Consider the following 18,417-nt stretch of genomic DNA (forward strand, 5'->3'; position numbering starts at 1 on the left):
GGACTGTGCACCTGAAAATGATTAAAACGGTGAATTCTGTGTCACGCATATTTTACCGCAGTTTTAAGAAAAGTGTCAAAGACTGTCTTCTTGTAGCGGGAGACGGGGGCATTTGAAGGCTGACTCACCTCTCTGAGCCTCAGCTGTGTCCTCATAAGGAGGACTTATGTCTTCCTGTAGCCCTTAAGGAAGAATGGATGTGAAAGCACTTGGTGAACTGAAATGCACCACAAGAACGTGAAATATGGTTAAGATATTATTTCAAAACTCATTGTGAAGGCACCCAAGTGTCGGGGGGAAAGTTGAAGCTGAAATGGGGGAACTTTGGAGGAAACTAAGGAAAGTATTATATTTGGCCATCAGAGGAACTGGAAAACGCCCCAATGCCTTAGGAGAGCAGGAGAGAATTTGGGGCTCCTTCTCAGGGACCAGAAGGGTAGGACCGACTTGGGCTATCCCAGCGATTTAAAAATACTTCTCCCTTTTGCTTCGCCTAAATTGAGAAACAAGTTAAGCCCACCCATCAAGAGGAAATGAAAGGCAACAATGTCAAAACATCACCTCTCGAATTTCATGAAGGGAAATGGTACCGTTACAACACGATGCTGGGTCAAAGTTTATGAGACCTGGAACCCAAGTGTGCTGGGGGGACTCAAGTCACCATGGGTCTCCTTTACTGTTAGGTTCATGAAAAGCAGCTTAGAGTAATTAAGTCCAAGCAACTTTTTTTCTGCTTAAAGAAAACGTCATTCACCACCACCACCACCAGCTGTTAGGTTAGCATAGATCAGCGTGTGCCAAGCACTAAAGTAAATGAGGTACACACCTTACCTTTTCATTTCTTATAGCAACCGTGCAAGGTAAATCTTTTTCGTGGATAACATGAGAGTCACGGGTAGCAGTTTGTTCTTTCTGGTTGTTTCCGCCTCCATAAAATGAGAACAGCATCACAGCCAGAGCAGTTTAGCATCTTGTTCCTGGTCACTCAGTTGGTAAGTGGTAATGTCAGGGTTTGAACTCATGCCTGACTCCAGAGCACCACCCTGCGCTGGAGAAGACACTGTGGCCGAGAAGCTTGTGAGTATTTTGCTCCGGGAGCAAACTGGAGTATTTTGCTGGAGTATTTTGCTCCGGGAGCAATTAGAACGAGCAGTTGGTAAATTGCTTTGTCGTGGCATTCCATGATGTCACGTTGGCCCACCAGGGGGAAGAGCAGCGAGTCTCACGGGCGTGTGTCAGCAGGGATTTGGCTGCAAGGTTGCACGAAACCGCCATGCACGGAGTATGAAAAATGCCTGGCTGTGTTATGTATGCACGTATGTACGTCCTGTGTCTTGTGTGTTTTGTTCTCCTTGTTGTATGCTATAGGTGTTATGGATGTGTTGTGCGTGTTATGCGTGCGTTCCGTGTGTGTGAGTGGGTTGTGTAAGTGACGGAGGCTTGCCTGGTGACTGATGTGTTCAACCTTGCAGCCCAGACTCTCCAACAGCCCACACTTGCTCGGTGCCCACAGCGAGCCAGCCACTCGTCCTAGTGCTTCCCACGTGGCAACTCCTTCATCTTTGCAAGAGTCCTGGGCAGTAGCTACTAAGAGTAGCCTCACTTTATGAATGGGAAAGTGGAGGCACAGAAGGATCAATCAACTTGCTCTAGACCACCCAGATAGTAAGAAGTGGGTCTGGGATTGGAAACCGGGGAGGCTGGCCTCAAATTCTCTGGTCTTTTTTTTTTTTTTTCTTTTTTTTTAATGTTTATTTTTGAGAGAGACAGAGACCGAGTGTGAGCGGGGCAGGGGCAGAGAGAAAGGGAGACAGAATCCGGAGTAGGCTCCAGGCTCTGAGCAAGCTGTCAGCACAGAGCCTGATGCGGGGCTCGAACTCACAAACCGTGAGATCGTGACCTGAGCCGAAGTTGGACGCTTAACCAACTGAGCCCCCCAGGCGCCCCCTTTTTTTTCCTTTTCTTAATCGGTGCTCCCAGATCACCATGTGAAAGATGATAGAATTGTCCTCGTCCTTCTGTGGGTGAAGAGCCTGTGAACCATGTGACAATCAGCACCTTCCAATTAAACATTAGCCACGGTGAGACAGGTGGCCGTTGCTGGCCTTACAGTGCATGTGTGATTTCTTTTGTAAAATATTTTATTTTTTAGTAATCTCCACACTTAACGTGAGGCTCGAACTCACAACCCCGAGATCAAGAGTCTCAGGCTCTACCAACTGAGCCAGCCAGGCTCAATTTAATGATGTGTGATTTCTATCAATTTAATGATGATTAAGAGTTGAAAAGGATTGTTGTCAAAATCTTACATTTCACACTTGTGAAATCTGTACACACAAAATAGTTTCATTGATTTTTTTTCCTCTAAAACTGGGGACCACTTAGGCCCCATATCTATGGATCAGATGTTCTCTGGCTCATAAGGACAGACTGATTTACTTGAGGTAGGATGACATTTCCTCTCTTGTCTTTCTCCAGTTGGCCTTCCTGAGGCCTGGCACTTTGGAGTGGAGGATAAAACAAAAAAGTCTCTGACAATGCCACTGAAGGTGGAGGAGGAGACTGAGCCCGTTACCATAGCAACACAGGCCAATGGTTCTCCGTCTGTCCATCCGTCCGTCCGTCCATCCATCCATCCACAAATGAGTTTTGTCGATGACAAAAACTCAGATGTGAATGAAAGAAAGTAGTTGCTTTTGCAGAGCATCTGTTCCAGTGCAGAAAAGGCATCAAACAACTAAATAAACATAAACACAATAGAAGTCCAGACAGAGATAAGGGCTTTGAGGAAAATAAAGCAGGGAAAGGGGGGAGAGAGTAAGGCATATTTTGCCTAGTGTGGCCACAGGGGCTTATCTGAGGCTCTGCAGAGTGGTTAATTTAATTGCATTAGACTCAAACCTCCCAAGTCTAGACCCCACTCTCAGTGGACTTCTTTCTTCTCGTTCCCCTTCTCCCACAGGATCTGAGGGTAGCCAATGACCCCAAACCCTCAGCTGCAGAGTGGAGGTAGGTGAGGGTCATTTAGGCAGGGGATGAGGAGAAGGTGAAGCTAGACCCCGGGGAAGGGAGCAGAGGGTTCAAGGGCTTGGACGCTCATGGGATGAAGGGTCAGTGGTTGTTCATTGATTACCTACTCGATATCCATTCCTCTTTTCCCCACTTCCTACCAGCACTCATATTTGCTTTCTGGGTTTGGGTGGGAAGTCAAGGGGGGTCCTGAATGTCCTAACAATCAGCACAATCTCAGTCCTGTTACCTCAGTGATCGGTTCGTATTGTGAAGTGTGGAGTGCGACACTTTGGGTCTTCTTTTATTCTTTTTCATTAAAAAATTTTTTCTTATTACATTTACTTATTTATTTTTGATAGAGAGAGACAGAGCACAAGTGGGGGAGGGGCAGAGAGAGAAGGAGACACAGAACCCGAAGCAGGCTCCAGGCTCCAAACTGTCAGCACCGAGCCCGACGTGGGGCTTGAACTCACAAACCGCGAGATCATGACCTGAGCCGAAGTTGGACGCTCAACCGACTGAGTTGAGAAGACTTGGGTCTTCTGATGGATATAATGATGAAGTTCTCTCTCCTCCTGGTAAAGGCACAGATACAAGTAGCCCTGGGTCCATCTTGGGACCTCGATGGAAGCCATCCCGAGGGCAAAGCCAACCCATGGAAGAGGGCAGAGCACAGACAAGTGGAGCCAGACTCCCAGTTGTTCTTGAAACACGCAGCGCTGGAGTTTTCCCCTTGTGAACCAATTCATTCATTCACAACGTTTTGAGCGCTTGTTATGTGCTAGACGCCGTTCTCCGTATTTGGGAAACATTCAACGCCTGATGTATGATGAGTTGCTATAAAGGCCTGAACCCCTTGCCTCAACTCAGGACAACTCTGGAAGGTCACGCGAGCCCTGGAACGCTCCGTGGGATTGATGGAGGCCTCTGCTGGGTTTCCATCTCAGCTCCGCTTCTCCCTCTGCCCAATCCTGCCCAATCCTTTCTTTCCTCCCTTTCTGTCGATCCAGAAAGCGTCGATCCAGGCAGCACACGGTGCACGCTGGTCTCAGGGTTTCTTCTCAGGAACCCAACCGATGACTCTGTGAATGTGAGCTGTTACCATCATCGTCATCGTCCTCCCCATCCAGAAGCCTCCTGAGTGATAGAGCAAAGAAGAGAAAGTGTGTAAAGGAGAGAGGTTTTCCTACTAACTGGGCAAGGGTGGCCCCGTGGGGCAGCGCAGAATGGCTAGAACGAAGACCCCACACGTTTTGTGGAGCTGAAGGTTTGTTCAGTGGAGCGGAGTGGGGGGGTGGGTCCTTCTCAAATCCTCGTCTCCAGTCACTTCTGTGTGGATTGGAATTGGTGGCTTGAGCCTCAAGTAGAGCTCTGTGTATGAGCTTGACCGGCCAACAGTAAGATTTTTCTTTCTTAATCGACTGTCCCACCCTCTCCCCTCCAATATTAACGGTGTAGTGCAGGGTTACACTTTTACCTTGTTATTCAATTTCCTGCCACGGCTATTCTGGGAATTTGGCAAGCACTTTTCATATATAAAAGCTCAGCTTTTAGTGCTGTGATGGGTGGACCAGTTGGAAACGGACAGAGGCTCCTGGTTTTATAGTCGCACGGGGGCAGGAGTTTGCTTTCTTGAATCGGAGAGATATCAGGACACTGGTTATTCACAGGCTGAATCTGGCCAATGAAAACCAGGGTTTAGCACCTACCCTGTTCATAGCTTTGCTGGAGGGGGCAGCTTGTTTCCGTCCTCTGGCTTTTAATTTTTTTTAATTTTTATTTAGAAAAAAATTTTTTAAATGTTTATTTTTGAGAGAGACAGAGCATGAGTGGGGGAGGGGCAGAGAGAGAGAGAGAGAGAGAGAGAGAGAGAGAGACAGAATCCAAAATAGGCTCCAGGCTCTGAGCTGTCAGCACAGAGCCTGACACGGGGCTCGAACTCATGAACTGTAAGATCATGACCTGAGCTGAAGTCAGATGCTCAACCGACTGAGCCATCCAGATGCCCCTGTCCTCTGGCTTTTTAAGCACAGTGATCATGACGCAGGAAAGCAAACTGGCTGAGCCGTCTCTAAAATGCTGATGGATTCAGTTGAACCCCACGACATCATTCAAGCACTGGGCAAGCACTGTGTGCATGTGTGTGTGTGTGGGGGGGGGGGGGGGCGGGTCCCTACCTCCCGTAGGGGAGACAGACTATGTTCCCAAACAACACGTCACACAGCACAATGGACTTAGAGCCAGTCAGACCAGTGCTCAAAACCTGAGCTGAGTCCTAGTTCCGTTCCTAAAGGATGTGGTTTTATATTTGGGGTGACACAAAGCTCTTTAGACCGATGGGTAGGAGATGGTAATTCTGGAAAAGGGAACTGTCTTGTGTTTGCCGTGTTATTTATGAATATTCAGTTTTGCTATAGAAAATGAGAGACATTAAGTATAGAAGCAAGTAGCTTAGGAGATTTTTTAGACACAGAAAGAATAAATAGAACGTATATGGGTGGAATATAGATCAAATGAGAATGTTGCTTACAGACAAGGAATGAGAATACCAAGTAAATCTTAAGGATTTATGAGGCACGGATCACGTCTTCTCCAGGTTGAAGCAATGTCACTCCTGTGTTGGTCACTCACTGGTGACACTCCAAGAAACAGAGAAAACCCACAGCTGCTCAGCAGATGCACTCGGGTGCTGCAGTGTGAACAGGTATACTTGTCCTTGGTCTTCCCCAGTAGAGGCCGTTTGTGTGCTTACTTCGGGCACTGCCTCCAGCTATTGCCCTTGGCCTGCCCTTGGGTCTGACCCCCGTAGCCACACCAGCAGGAGAGAAGGCTGTTGTGGCAGAGAGGACAAGATACATGAATGCTTGTAACCCCGGACTCAGGCAGGGTGATCCTTCCACCTAAATGTGATCACCTGTCCTGTCTCTTTACCTTCCTCCTGTCCACTGTGTGTTTTAAATTGATTAATAAATGGTGTGATTCAGGGTGCCTGGGTGGCTCAGCTGGTTGAGCATCTGACTCTGGAATTCCACTCAGGTCACGATCTCAGGGTCGTGTGATCGAGCCCCGTGTCGGACTCCACACCGAACGTGGAGCCTGCTTAAGATTCTCTCGCTGCCCCTCCCCCTTCTCTCTCTCTCTCTGTCCAAAAAGAGTAAAAATAAAATAAATAAATGGCTTAATTTGGGCTGTGAGCCTTTCTGTTCTGTGACCTCTGGTATAGGTTGCCTGGGCATATAGTTCGAAGCCACTGTTGCCTCAAGGTAACTTCTCAAATGACAGGGGAGTCGTAGCTCAGGCTTCCTGGAAGCAAAGCCCAAGACATAAATTCTCGTGCAGGTGATTTATGAGGGCGTTCTGTCTGGAGAAAAAGTCTGTGAGGAAGTGAGAAAAACAGGATGGGAGGAGGGAAGAGACCACACAAAGATGGGGTTCAACTGAAGTATAACCTCGGCCTGGTCCCATGGACAGCTGTGCAGCGTGGAGGCAAGAGGGCGGCCTCCTGTACCTCGCGGCAGGGAATGGCCACACCGGCCTAGGAAAGGGGGTCTGGGTGGGGCACCGGCAGCATCTGCTACAGGTGAGGGGTCTGAACTCCCCTCCCAGGGGGGTTACCGTGGCAAGGGAGGGAAGAGAGAACTTAGTAGGCTGGGAACGTAGTGGGGGAAAGGACTGAAAGGCATGGTGCGGTATGACGTGGAGGGGTCTGAAAGTCAGAGCAAGAAGTTAACACCCGATTCCCTGGGTGGGAAGCCATAGGGAGCCATGGTGTGTTCTTGAGCGTAAGTGTCATTTGGAGAAATGTTTAGGAAGAGAGCCATATGACAGTGGCATGTGTTGGGAGGAAGCTGCTGGCCAGGAGGGCAGCTGAGCCTGGTACTTTAAGCTACTACGGGTAGCTTAAAGCATCTGTCTGCAGCCTTTGGGCAGCTCTCTACCCTCAGAAGCTACTTTGCCAGGGTCTAGTTTTGCAGCCCTCTTCCTGGTCTCAGTCTTACACGATTCTCTGAAGAATCGGCCTCTTCCTGAAGGAAAAGGGGCTGGTACCACATCCCCGAGGGGTCAGCCTCCCTGGGCCGGGCTATGGAGGGGGTGCATCCCTGAAAGCTCTCCCTCGGAGAAGAACACCTCATAAAAAGCTCAGCACAGATCTGGGCCTCTGCCGCAGAGGGCTGATTAATGCTGGAGTTGTACACACTGAGCTGGCTCCAAGTGACGTTACCTGATCTCTAAGTAATACAGAGCTTTTAAGCCTCTGGCTTTTGTCCGAGGCACTGTGGCCACCTGATCTGCGGCAGTCTGAAGATTCTTGGCCTCAGGCCAAGCCAGCCTCCAAGCAACGATCCTTTCTCGGGGCAGAGGTTTTGACTGTCTATCAAAACTTTAAAGGTCGTGGTTCCTAAACTGTAACACGCAAAAACACTACCCGGAGTGATTTCTGAAAGCACAGATGGCTGGGCCTGACCTGCAGAGATTCAGACTCGGTAGGTGTAGGGTGGGGGGGGGGGGGGCGGTCAGGAATCTGCATTTGGAACAAGTACCTTCGTGACACTTTTGACAAGTGTCAAAACTGGGGAGAGGGAAGATCGAGCATTGATTTACTCAGGAAACACAGCAGCCCTGGGAAGGAGGTAATCTTGTTTTCATTATTCTCCAGTTATAGATGGATAAACTTAGGCTCAAAGGATTTAACTAAACTTCCCCAACTCTCAGAACGAGTAAATGATAAAGCTAGGATTCTAATCCACTTATGTACAGCTTGTGCTGCTGTCTGAGATCTGGAGAAAGAATAGGGGATCTAGCTGACCGTATACATAGGCAGGCTCATCTGACACCCGCCCCCCCACCCCCACCCCCGGGATAAACCCTCCGCAGCTGGGCCAATGGTATCAGCTAGGAACAGGCTAGGTTATGCCGTAGTAACAAATGAGCCATTGAGTTCATTTCTTGCTCACACTGCATGGCCATTCAGACCAGCAGGGGGCTCCATTCGTTATAGTGACTCAGGGATCCAGGCTCTGGTAGAAGCTCCATGTTGCCGTGTGTTTCCGCGATTGCAGGGGTAGAGAAAGAGGGCCCTGGGCTCTTGAACCATGCATTTCTGTCTGGAAATGAATGGTGCCACGTCGGCTCAAATGTCATTGGCCAAGTAAGTCCCATAGCCACGCCTGACTTCATCGGGGTGTAGAAATGTAAACGAGAATGTAGTCCATCACACCAAAATCCACTCATAAGAGCCTGAATGTGCCTTCTTTTCTCATGTGCCTTCTTTTCTCATGTCTTTGCCTGTGCTGTTCCATCTGTTCCATGCGTCCTACCCGTGCTTCTCAGCCAGGCTAATGCAACTCCGTGTTTAATTCCGGACTCACCTGCCACCAGCTCTGGGCAGCCTTTCCCAAACTGCCCCAGTCTCCAGGCCACCCTGAGGGCCCCGGGCTGATCTCTGTGAGGACGCATGTCACGGTGCATGGCGACTGTCAGTTTGTCTGTCCCCCCTGCCCACTGGACCATGGGCTCCTGGGAGACGGGAGCATGTAGTGGTCACAGGCCTTGTGGCTCTAGCCCCCGGGGGGTAGGAGACAAGCAGGTGCTTGGGGGCAAATAGAGCCACGAAGAGCTGAATTTTGGAGCTTACAGGAGCGGCCCCTCTTCTTTTCCCACAGGAACAGGATATGTATGGACTTCAGAAAATGGGGAAGAGGAAGGCAAGAATTCTGACTTCAGGATGAGCCAACTGCAGATAGAAGAAACCCCCCGTGAGAAGGGGGCTTTTTCCAAAGCTTCATTGCCCCATCATGGAAAGACTCACCTCAAACCCGGGTTAGTCACTGCCCGGAGCTGCTGTGTCACCGTGGGGTGAGTTTCAAGAGACCAAGAAGAGGACATTCTGCAGCTGGGGGGGAAAATCCTTGCTGTCCCCGCTCTGGGGGCCCTGGGACCCGTTAGAGATCATTGTTAGCAAAGGGGCAGGTGTTAGTGGTCCCTTCAGAGGAGCTTTGCCTGAGTCCTGTCACTCCCCCATCTTTGGGGTCTGGGGAAGGAGATCAAGGCCTCCCCAGCACGGGCATTAGCCTGACTCTGGTGGGGGCCCCCGCAAGGTCTGGGTCACTTGTTGGCTGTCCACGCCTGGAGTGACTGCGGATGGGAGGCCAAGAGGCCGGGAATAAAACACCTGTAGTGTTGAGCTGCACAAGGCAGGATCCATCACCGTCAGCTTGACTTCTGGGGGCTCTATCTTCCCCACCCCCCATTCCCACCTCACACCTTGGGCTCTGGGGGATGAATCATTTTCAGTGCTTGGGATACCCCGAGCTCTCTCACTTCTGGGCCTGTGTGGGCATTAACCCTGACACAAGTTTCAGTCTCTTCCCTGCATTTTTCACAAGAAGTTAAACTCTTCAAGTGTTTTTTCTCTCTGTGGTGTGGCTTTTCCTGAAGTTTGAGGGAGGGGACTCTTCTAGGGCTGGGTCCCCTTGTGCCATGCCCAGCACTCAACTCAGCTCACCCTTCCTTGCCCTTTGCCTCCCTCTCCACCTGGATCCCCTGGGAGCTCCCAGCCCCTCCCTCCATCACACACAGTCTTCCCCCTTCCTTTATTTATTTTTTAAAGTTTATTTATTTACTTTGAGAGAATTTTTTTTTTTTAAGTTTTTATTTATTTTTGAGACAGAGAGAGACATAGCAGGAGCAGGGGAGGAGCAGAGAGAGAGGGAGACACAGAATCCGAAGCAGGCTCCAGGCTCCGAGCTATCAGCACAGAGCCCGATGCAGGGCTCGAACTCACGGAGTGTGAGATCATGACCTGAGCCGAAGTCGGACGCCCAACCGACTGAGCCACCCAGGCGCCCCAGTATTTATTTACTTTGAGAAAGACACAGCACAGAGTGACTGGAGCGCATGAACCACCGTGAGATCACAACCTGAGCAGAAATCAAGAGTTGGATGCTTAACGAGCTGAGCCATCCAGGCGCCCCCTCCCCCTTCCTTTAAAGCCTCAGGGCTGCAGCATGCCTTGGACTTGGAGGGCTTTTGCCCCAGTTCAAGGCCAAATCAATTCCTTGTAAAGAGAATGACTCTCTCTCAATAATACTCTCCCTGCTCAGCTGCTGAGACGACATCTTCCCCTTCTAGGCCTTTCCTTAGCCTGAACACAGGGGCCCACTGGGCCTTGTTAGGCCCCGCCCCTTTGGTCTCAGCTGGCCTGACTGCCTACAGTTTGCGCTTTGAAAGAACCGACTGTTCCTTCCATTTTCAGGAATCTTGCGAGCTGGGTTGTTAAACACGGACATTATTAAGAATTCACATATGGTAACACATACTAAACATTCACCATTTCCTAATTGCTTTAGCACCTTTTGCTTTTGCCGATGCTCTTGAAGTTATGTCTCATGCATCTCCATGGTGAAAATACCATATACTTGGTAGGCGACTGGGCACCTCTTCCCGAATCTTCGTTTAGTATATTACACCGTGTCTTCGTCTGTCTGGGCAGCTATAATAAGATCCATCAGACTGGGTCGTTTATAAATAATGGAACTATATTTCTCACAGTTCTGGAGACTGGAAGTCCAAGATCAAGGCACCAACCTGGTTGTCTTCTGGTGAGGGCCCCCTTCCTGGTTTAGAGTCAGTGCCTTCTTTCTCCTACGTCCTCACAGGGTAGAGGGGGCAAGGGATCCCTCAGGAGCCTCTGGGTAAAGGCACGAATCCTATTCCTGAGGGTTCCACCTTCATGACCTAACCACCTCCCAAAGGTTCCCCCCCCCCCCGTTTGAAATCAGCCTTTGTGTGTATATTTACACAATGAAAAACAGCAAATACTCTAAATGGGGGATTGTTGATTGTCCAAACATAAGGACGTGATGGAGAAAATGCAGATTAAACTTGAAAGGGTGTTTGTAGCCATTGCACTGTGAGTTGCACAAAAAAATCGAGGAGATATTCATTTGGTACTTATTTATTTTTAAATGTTTATTTATTTTTGGGAGAGAGAGAGACAGAGAGTGAGAACACAAGCAGGGGAGGGGCAGAGAGAGGGAAGCACAGAATCCGAAGCAGGCTCCAGGCTCTGAGCTGTCGGCACAGAGCCCGACGCGGGGCTCCAACTCACGAACCTTGAGATGGTGACCCGAGCCGAGGTCAGATGCTCAACCAACTGAGCCACCCAGGCACCCCACCATTTGGTAATTTAAAAACTACCATCCAGTTCGGCAAAAAAGTTGTTCCCGTCACTGACAAATAAGTGAAATCCCAACATACCTTTTTTATCTCAGTTCTGTCTTTCTTATTAGCATAAACAAGAATATCAGCAAATACTCTGTTGGAACCACACCTGTTCATCAGTTCCAACGATAGATTGGCTCCAGACCCCAGTGTTAGCAAAAATCAACAAAAGCATTCTGCGAAAACCCATTTTGGTTGTACGAAGCTTACAATAAAGAGTACGGTATGTTTTGTTATTATTGGCATATTGTGTGCTGTGCATCCTTTATAGCAGTAAAATTCATAAACCCACGCATAGTTTTCCAGAGAGCCAGGCGTCAAACATTTGCCAGCACACCCGGCCCAGTGTCTCCTGTTCCGCCCCCATCGCCGAACTTACCTGCTGTGCTTGCGTGGCCCGTTTGCTCGTCTGTATCCCCTCGGGCCTGGGGGCTCTGTGGTGGGGATGGTCGTCCCCTTCATGTGTGGCTACTCAAGTCCTAGTCAGGACTCAGTGCTCAGCAGTCACTCAATACATTCCTGTTGCACGAATACGCGGCCACAAAAGGACTTCTGGGACCTAATGGAAGGTAATGGTTCTTGTCCCCGTGTCAGCCTGTGAAGTGGGGGTGCGCATTTCACCACGGAGTCTCGCATGTCCGATCCTACGGTGGGCAGCCAGCACATGCTTTCCCTTCTCGCTGTCTCTCGATCCGGATCCAGAGAGTGGCCCTGTGCTGAGTGGGTTCCCTGAAGCGTCCCTCCTGCAGCCAAATGGCACCGAGGCCAATGGGGATGTGAGGAGAATTCTGGATGCCAGGAATATACAGGTGGATCGGAGCAGGATACAGTGGTCACGGGGTCAAGCTGCAAGCTTTGAGGGCTGAGGGCAGATCTCATTCCTGTCTCATCCCTAGGACCTGTCCTGACGAGAGCCAACGTGGTCCTACATGACGGAGCACGCTCCTCCCTCTGCTTACCTCCTCCGACCTCGTCTCCTTGTATTCTCCTTTCTGCCCCAGACATACTGACTCAGGGCTCCCTCCTGCATCACATGTCCCCACGCCTCAGGGCTTCTGCACCTACTGCTCCTGGCCTGCTCTTCCCCAGAAACCCACATGGCTTTCGATGAAGTCGGGTCTCTGTCCATATCTCACCTGATCAAGAAGGCCTTCATGACCAGTGTGGCCTTCATTGTGCTGTGTCTGCCTTAGCTTGCTTAACTTTTCTTCCTGGGCCTTTCCCCCCCCACCGGGGAGCACGCCCTTGGTTATTTTTGGCCTCCCCTCTCTCAGCTGTAAACTCTATGCAGCAGGATTCTTTCTGTTCTGTTCCTGACTTTATCCCCAGGATCTCGCCGGGTATAAGTGGATGTATCGTCATCCCTGAAGCAATTTCTGCTGACCGGCTCTGCCTACAACAATAAAGGGGCTGTGGTCAGAGAGACCTAGATACCAAATCCAGCTCCCTGCTCTCCTGGCTAATTTGGTCCTAGCCCATCTTCTGGCACCGGTAATCTGAAAACCCGGATATTTTTCTCATTTCTCTGGGGTTACCGGCCCAATGGGAAGTGTCCCCCTCTTCTCCAGGGGAGCCTGAAACCCCCTGGTCACAGCGCGCGCAAATGGCACGACCGAGCAGGCTGGGCGACCCAGGCGACCCCTGAGGCCGAGGGTACAAGTTGGCCGGCCCACACCCGGCCTGGAGGAGCGTTCTGGCTGGCACTCAGATGCTTTCATCTTAGTTCACTTTTAAAATGAATCCAACATTCAGAAACCGAGACATTTCACAAAACAGCCAGAAGACCCGGTTGGCCATGGTGGGTCCCGCATTCAGGCACGGCACAGCTGCCCCCCCCCTCCGCCCCCCAACCCGGAGCTGAAAAGCTGGCCCTGTTTTCGCTACCCGCCGTCCCCCCCCCCCCCCCCCCCCCCCCCCCCCCCGCCCATCTGCCACAGCCCTCACCGCTCTTGCAACATTTGCTCTGGTGTCGCCTGAAACAGTGCGTGCTTCGCTTCACACTAGTTGTAGCACTTGAGCGAGGCTCTGAACTTCCCAACACTCCGTCTGCGAGATCGAGTTCCCAGTTACCCTCCCCCTCCCAACCCCAGTCCATGGTGAGGATCGAATGGGAGATTCCTTGGGGAGCAGAAGCACTCCGGCCGCAGGACCCCTTCCCTCCCCACCCCCGCGCTGCTCTGCCACGTCCTTTTCTCTTAGCTCCCCTTCTCAGAGGCTATCCTTGGTGTCCATGGAAGCTGCTATCTAGCCGGCCCAGGTGGGACCTCCCTCAGCAGCTGGACCTGCCTTTCCAGGCGGGGAGAGCTGCAGACGGCCACTCGCTGCTGCTGCTGCACTTGCATCGGTGTGAGAGGTGGCCACCCACCCGGGAAGGATGCACGCGTCAGGGTGAAGGGGTGACAGGATGCAGGAGGGCGCCGGGTCCGGCAGGGCTTGGCCTCAGAACAACTAAAGAGATTTCAGCCACCAGATGCGCGGTTGCCACGGGAGAGCCTTCCTCTTCCCATCCTAAGTGTCTTGTTCTAGAACCAGGGGTCATGGCAACTGCTGGCGGAGCCAGCTGGGTTTGCTCAGCTTTGTGGGGAAAAGCTACTTCTTCCCTCCTGGGGCTTTTAAGCTAGTACACCTTTTAAAATGTTTCAAACTTTCATGGCTTCTTTGACATACGGTGTTCCTCTCACTCCAAAATGAAATGCACTTCCAATGGATTTCCCAAGATTTTCTTTATTTTGATTACAAAAGCAATCCATTCATGGTTTTTATAGAAAAACTGGGGAAATGTATACAGATGCAGAAGGAAATGAAAACCTCCTATAATTACTGTTACTCTTTTGGTTTATGTCACTCTAGACTGCTCGCCCGTATACTTCCAATCATATACATATATATGTATGTATGTATCTTCCATATATGATGTCAGAATCTTATTTTAAACACTGTTTATAACACACAGCATAAGGCTTGGGAAACAGTAGACAATAAATATCGCCACTGCTAATAAGTATCATTTATGGAGTGCTGGCAATATGCCAGGCATGATGTTAGGCGTTGTATCTTTTTTTTTTTTTTTCTAATCCCTTAAAATCTTTATTTATTTTTGAGAGAGAGACAGCGTGTGAGCAGGGGAGGAGCAGAGAGAGAGGGAGACACAGAATAGGAAGCAGGCTCTGGGCTCCGAGCTGTCAGCACAGAGCCCGACGCAGGGCTTGAACTCACAAACCGTGAGATCATGACCTGAGCCGAAGTCGGATGCTTAACTGACTGTGGCACCCAGGCGCCCCTGATGTTAGGCATTTTATATGCTATCTCACCTAGTCCGCATAACAGCCTTAGGGTGTGGAAGCCATGTTACCCATGTTTTACAGGGCTTGAGATTACAGAGAGAGATTAGCTTACTCATCAAAAATTACAAAGGTTGTCAACGAGATGGACAAATACCCCTTTGTGTATTTTTGTATCAACAAAGGGCACCTTTGCATCTTTAAGTTTTTCAAAAATTGAAGAAGAGCCTTACTGTCCATTCAGGCGCAAACCGTCACTGAGAATGATGGAAGCTCAGGTTCTGGCCCGGGGGCAAGAAATCTGGCTCTGCAACTGACCAGTTGCATGATCTGGAGCAAGTCACTTAGCCTCCCTGACCCTCAGTTTCCTCATCCACAAAACGGGATTCGTGGAGAGAAGGGTTGGCACTGTGCCCGGGGATATGGCGGTGTTTGAAGCGATCAACAGAAGTTGGTGGCAGTCGGAAACCGTCAAGGAACTGCAACAGTGCATGATACAAAGCGTGCTTTCCAAAGGCTCAGCCGTCATATTTCATGGTGATACTTGCCAGTGTGGACCTGGTGGGATAGTGAGTCCCCGTGGGGCTGTGCTTCCTTCCCGGGGCGGATTACTGAGCTGCAAAAAGACTGCTTATCAATTCGTATTTGAAAGACAGCTCATCATCCACAGTATCTGAATGTGCCCAACTCCTAAAATGGTGCCTTTGTGTTTCTAGAATCTTTGTGGCTCGAATAAAAATCAGGGGTGGGGGTGGGGTGGAGAATGGATATGCACAAGTTATCTGAATTAGCTTGAATGGCATGGCAATTACGGGGTCTCCCGGTCCTCCCCCTCCCCTGGGGCACATTAACTTCTGTGAGCCTCAGTTTTTCCGTGTGTCAGGCGGGAGTGGTAATACCTCCCCTCCTCGGGATAGCGTGACGGTGAAAAAAAAACGGTATGTGTGAAGGTGTCAGCTCAGGGTCTCAGTCATAATAAACAGTACCCTTTCTGAGGCCATATATGTGTGGTGGTCGGGAACACAGGCTTTGAGGTTAGAGTTAGAACCCTGGGCCCGCCATTCACCAGCTGTCACCTTGGGCAAGTTATTTAGCCTCTCGGAGCCTATCTCATGAGGTTTGTAAAGACCAAGCGCTAATATATATGCTACTTGGCCCCGAGCGGGCATCCGACATCAGATAGTACAACGAGGCCCTCCTCGCTTTCTCCTGGTCACATTACTCTTTTGAGTCTTTGATGCTTGCAAAGCCTGAACCGCGTAATGTGGCACTTGATGACATGCTGCCTCTGTGTCCCCTGGTTTTTTTCCTCACGCGCTTCGCTCTGTATTTTTTCCACGGGGCTCAGCCCCTTGAGGGCACCATCGAGGACATAGACTTCTTTAGTATTCCTTCCAAGGACTCATGTATGTGCATGCCCGATAAATCTTCGCTGCCTTGAATTGCATCTGACTGAGGGCTCTTTCCCTCTTGGTTTCTCAAGGTTTCACCCAGATTGAGCTGAAACCCTTGGGAAAAATTACAGCAGCCTTGCCGGGTCCCCAGAGACCCGAGCATTTGGCCCTGCTGCAAATGACAAATAGAGAAGCTGAAGGGCCTCAGTGCCCCCGCAGGCATCTGACAGCTAAGGAGAGGGGCCCCTTGGCCCCCCCCTCGTCGGCCCTCCCCAGCCACCTGACTCAACAGCAGCGCCCCGTGGCTTTTGCGGGGACAGCTGTGGCCTTAAATGGCACCGGAGCTTCAGATGCTTCCCTTATTTACATAGCTTCTGTTTTACAGCCTTCAGCCAGTCTTTCTACGGTCCCTGGAAGGTAATAGGGAGGAAAAGTTAAACATGAAGGAAGTGAGGGAGGGGCAGAGTCAGGATCTGGCTTTCGATTTTTCAACATGCGTGTTTAGTTTCCCCAGCTGAGTATGTCACTAAAACGGGGAGATTTCACCCTCCTAGTGCCTCGGTTATTTCTAATAGTTCACTACGAGAAGAGGGGCCTAAAGACTCATTTAAGTAAAATAGTTGACCTTTGGTGTAGGGCAGCCTTGAGGAGTCGATGTGCTAATTTGTCTGTCTAAAGTTTCCTGGGGGGGGGTGGGGGGGGGGGGGCGCCTGCGTGCGCTCAACTTCGGCTCAGGTCATGATCTGGTGGTTTCGTGAGTTCGAGCCCCGAGTCAGGCTCTCTGCTCTCTGTTGCACCTTCAGATCCTCTGTCCCTCTCTCTCTGCCCCTCCCCCACCTGCTCTCTCTCTCTCTCTCAAAAATAAACATTAAAAAAAAGTTTCTGGGAGCATAGTTTCATGATTCAATGCTGTTTATGAGCATTGGCTGCTTTTTATTCATTTTTTATTTATTTTTACGAAGTGTTTATTTATTTTTGAGAGAGAGCGTGCGCACGTGCAGGGGAGGGGCAGAGCGAGAGGGAGACAGAGAATCCTAAGCAGGCTCCCAGATATCAGCGCTGTCGGGTGTAGAGCCCGACGTGGGGGCTCAAACTCATGAACCAGGAGACCATGACCTGAGCTGAAGTCAAGAATCGGATGCTTAATTGACTGAGCCACTCAGGAGCAGCCACGGGCTGCTTTTTAGAACCCAATTCTTTTGCTTGTTTGACTTTAGGGCTGTAAAATCATTCATTCATCTTCATTCATTTCGACAAATATTTTTTGAGCTATGTGCTAGGTCCCATGAATACAAAGTTTACTACTGGGTGAATATGGGTTAAATGTCCTACATGCGAGCCCTGCGTCAGGTGCTGGGGAGATGGCTGTGGCCAAGACAGGCATGGGCCCTAGCTTCACCGGCCGGTGGGGAAGACGAGGCAACTAACATTCGGTGCCAAGTGCCATTTCATAGGGTGGTAAAGAAGTTCTCAGTAAGAGTCCCGTACCTAGACTTGGAGGTTCAAGGAGGAAGTGACGATTAAGCTAAGCCTGATAGAAAAACGGAAGTTGGCCAGGTGTGGAGGTGAAGGGGAGGAGAGGTACAGGGCGAAGTTCAGATGTGTGGGTTCAGTGACTGATGGAGAGTGGCCCCGTCCACCTGCTAGGGATAACAGGAGGAGTAAGTTTTGGGGCAAGAGAACATGTTCAGTTTGGGATTCACTGAATTTTGGGGGCCTAGTACCTCTAAGGGGAGAAGTTCAGGGGGCATCTGGACTTGCATCTATGGCTTTGGTGCTTAAGAGAATCTGGCTCATGAAAATAATTTGGGGAGTCATGAGTATACAGATGGTATTTGAAGTCATGTTGATGGAACGTCGAATAAAGAATGATCTCTGTTCTTGGAGCGCTTGGGCGCCTCAGTCGGGTAAGTGTCCAACTCTTGATTTTGGCTCAGGTCATGATCTCACAGCTCATGGGATTGACTTCATGTTGGGCCCTTTGGTGATAGCTTGGAGTCTGCTTGGGATTCTCTCTCTCCCTCTCTCTTCCCCCCCTCCCCCTGCTCACATACTCTCTCTCTCTCTCTCTCAAAATGAATAAATAAACATAAAAAAAAAAATCTCTGCTCTTGAGTACCTAAAAGTCTAAAAGTCTAAGCCAGGCATATAAGCGGAATATTGGAATTCAAGGTAAATGGTATAACACAGAGGCATGTACAAGGTTCAGTAGGGGCTCAAAGCCTGGGAACATCATAGAAAGCTTGACAGAAGAGGGGCCAAGGCTAAGTAAGAGGTAGGTGGGTCAGGAAAGTGTGGTTCAGATGGAAGGAACAGCATGTGCAAAGCCATGGAGATATAAAAGCAGCACTGCCAGCCAAGGAAGTCCTTGGGGCATTTTCTGGAGCATTTCAGTGTGCTCATCTGAGAGAGAAGGCAGCAGATCCATGAAGACTTTGAGGAAACACCTGTTGCCAACATGCAGGCAGTGCGTGCTAAGGGCAGGAGGCAGATTTACACAGTTGAAG

At 50.0% G+C, this 18,417-nt stretch overlaps 1 long non-coding RNA gene across 1 annotated transcript; it reads left to right on the plus strand.

Annotated features, from left to right (window-relative positions):
• Positions 1–83: 83 nt before the first annotated feature.
• On the plus strand, positions 84–6,194 carry LOC109253857 (uncharacterized). The gene is made up of 2 exons (XR_008417265.1): positions 84–2,081; positions 2,479–6,194. It is a non-coding gene; the product is annotated as an uncharacterized LOC109253857 (long non-coding RNA).
• The last annotated feature ends 12,223 nt before the right edge of the window (positions 6,195–18,417 follow it).

The sequence above is a fragment of the Panthera pardus genome, unplaced genomic scaffold (assembly GCF_024362965.1).
Source record: "Panthera pardus isolate Hobbes unplaced genomic scaffold, ASM2436296v1 HiC_scaffold_24, whole genome shotgun sequence".
Classification (NCBI taxonomy): domain Eukaryota; kingdom Metazoa; phylum Chordata; class Mammalia; order Carnivora; family Felidae; genus Panthera; species Panthera pardus.